The 3,179-nt window shown below is 39.1% G+C and overlaps 1 pseudogene; it reads right to left on the bottom strand.

Annotated features, from left to right (window-relative positions):
* Positions 1-870: 870 nt before the first annotated feature.
* Positions 871-2,140, bottom strand: LOC113877433 (annotated as a pseudogene).
* Positions 2,141-3,179: the final 1,039 nt, after the last annotated feature.

Genomic DNA, 3,179 nt, shown 5'->3' with positions numbered 1-3,179 from the left:
GTTTAGCTCTATTTCTTCCATTTTTCTACTCTACAGTTTCTCATTTTGTAATCTTCATTAGCATTAAATCCCATCTATTTGCTGACATCATGATTTTTCCAGTATTCATGTATGGATGTGAGAGTTGGACCATAAAGAAGGCTGAGCACTGAAGGGTTGATACTTTCAAGCTGCAGTGTTGGAGAAAACTCTTGAGAGTCCCTTCAACAGCAAGGAGATAAAACCAGTCAATCCTGAAGGAAATCAACCCTGAATGTTCACTGGAAAGTATTTTTGTTGAAGCTCCAATATTTTGGTCACCTGTTGTGAGAGCCAACTCATTGGAAAAGACCTTAATGCTGGGAAAGATTAAGGAGGAGAAGGGGACGATAGAGGACGAGATGGCTGGATGGCATCACTGACTCAATGGAGATGAGTTTGAGCAAGCTTTGGGAGTTGGTGATGGACAGGGAATCTTGGTGTGCTGCAGTCCATCAGGTTACAAAGAATCAGACATGACTGAGCAACTGAACCGAATTATGAAACCAGAATTTTCATAGTGGGCTGTGTATGACTTCTTAGATTATTTTTGTATATATTTGATCATTGCCTTGTTGATTTTGGTTCAAGGGGCTTTAGCTATTTTAGAATATCATTCTAACAAATCTTTGAAGCTTTAGATATATAACTGATATTAAAATTAATGTGTGACTTGAAGACCATTTTTCTCATCCAATCAGTGATTAAATAGTGCCAAACAGAGGCAGAAAACTGTAGTGCTATGGTAGAAGTTTTATTCAGGCTCATCAGTAGCCATTAATCAATACTTAAATAATCCTCTTAAGAGTACTACTGCTCAAAATAATATTTATTACTTTATTTTCAAGAGTTTTATATGATATTTTTCTTTGCTTGTGAAAGAGTATTCTTAAAAATTTTTCTGCACTGGAAAATAATTTTATTGAGATACTGCCAGTTGTACAATCTGTTCTGACATTGGGCCCCCTCTTCCTTTGTAATTCTGTCCTTCTTGAGTGGTCCCATGAATGTTTTCTTGTCCTCCACAACCTGGAAGCTGTGAAAGCCAAATTTGGAAGTGGGATCAATAAACTGGAAGTCATCTTCTCTAGGGCCCACCATTTGGTCTGCATCAGCAAAGACTTGCAGGTGAGCACTTGCTTTTTGGTTCCTATCATGCAGCCTTTGAGCATAACAAAGTCATTGGTCACTTCACCACAGTGGACAAAGCCACCCAGGGGGTTCTTGTCAAACAGATCATAATCAGTAGAGGTTGTTCTTGATCAGTATGCCCTCCTTTATGAAGTATCCTTGTTTCATATTGTAGATCTTCTTGTTGATCGTGGTGTGGTGATGGTAGCGTTTCTGCCCAGCCAGAGCTATAGAGACGGTTACCCAGGCAAGATAATACAACTCAAAGAAGGTAACCTTGTACAGTCTTTGGTGGGTCTTACAGGGTAGCTTATTGGTGTGCCAACAGCTGGTCACCTCTTGTAGCCTTTGCCTTTGGTCACCCCAATGACATCAATCATCTGATACTGCCAAACATTTGATTCTCATGGGCATAGCTCAGCTTTTGGCCATAGTGCCTCTGTTAACCTGGATGTCCCTGAGGTAGGCCTTCTGGGATGGAGGAAGCAGGCACATCTTGGTGTGGGTGATGATATGCATGACCTGGCAGTATTTCTTCATGTTGCTGAAGTCTTTCTCTAGCTGCTTCTTGCCATCTGCATCCTGCCTTTTCTTGTACTATTTGGTGAAGGCCTTCTTAGGTTTATGCCAGGTCCTACAGAAGGGCCCTTTACACTCATTGCTAATGTGCTCAATAAAGACGTTCTCAAAGGTCCAGAGGCCTCTAGGTGTTTCCACTGTGCACAATGCCCGAAGTCCCAATGGGCAGCATCTCCACTATGGGCCCAGACTCCACAACTTCCTTCTTGTTCACCTTGGACTCTGGCATATCGATCTGCCTCACGATGTGGGTCCTGCCAGCCTTGTAGCTAAGGAGGGCTGTGAGGTTCACAAGCTTGGAAGAGTCATCCTTGGGGAAGCTCTTCACCTTCCTGTGGTGCCAGCTGCTGCACTTCCACGGCAGGTAGCCCAGGGACTCATGCCTGGGAGTGGAGAACTTCCTGTGAGGCATCCTGCCATCAGATGCTGCCAGTAGAGCAACTTTATGTTACTTTGGATTGGTTTCCTCCCAGGGAACTCATATTGATACTCAATAATCTTCACTTTTCATCCAATATGGTCATTGTCCATTACTTTAACAATCAGTTCTCAAACTTATTAAAAATATCACACAAGTTTCCAGAATCTACCATTTTGGAAATGGAACTGTGAATCTGTCTTTGGTCATGCCATCATTCACATTTCCTGTATTGTTCCAAGAATAATGATAGTGGGCATGAAATAATGCCTTTAAATTCATTATTCTGAGAAGCAATTTGTCAAGAACAGAATGCATGGATTCATTCAAAGCAGATGGATAATTTCTTATGAGTTTTCAACTTACTTGAGCTAAAATCCCTTCTTTCTGATGTTTACTCTTTTCATTCCTGTTTAAAAAGAAAAAAAAAAGCCAGGCTGTAGCAGGTCATAAATCTTCAAAGTGAAAGTACTGGCATGGATGCTATACAGATCTTATTTTGAACTTTGCTTTAAATTAAATTTCAGGTTTCATTGAAGGCAGAGAATTTTAAGAAATCAGATACATTAAAGATAAGCATATTTCATATGTGAATTACCTGCAACTTTAAACATCACAGGACAGTTATGAAAGATATTGAGAGCAGTGAAATAGGATAAGCTGTTTGTTTTGATTAGTTGGGAAATCAGAGAAGAGGCATTAAGAACATAGTTAAGGGATTAACATTGATTCATTGATCCAGGATACATTGACTAAATTGGCAAGAGTAATTAAAATGAATTATCTAAATACAATTTTTTTCAAATTAAAATTTTTCTTTGAACTTTAGAAAATATTCTCATAAACAAGGATTTATACAATTTATGAGAAATTTGTGTTGACAAAGAAATCAAATATATGTGAACAAATCAGTTAGCAGTGAACATAACCCTCATCTCCTAACAAACAAAAGTCCACTGACTGTAGAACACACCAGATTTTCATTGACTAACACAAAAAGAGCAATTAAGAAAATGTTTTCTCTTAGATAATT

This window comes from Bos indicus x Bos taurus, chromosome 19 (genome assembly GCF_003369695.1).
Source record: "Bos indicus x Bos taurus breed Angus x Brahman F1 hybrid chromosome 19, Bos_hybrid_MaternalHap_v2.0, whole genome shotgun sequence".
Classification (NCBI taxonomy): domain Eukaryota; kingdom Metazoa; phylum Chordata; class Mammalia; order Artiodactyla; family Bovidae; genus Bos; species Bos indicus x Bos taurus.
Note: the sequence above shows the minus strand (reverse complement) of the source record. Positions and strands in the feature narration are given on the sequence as shown.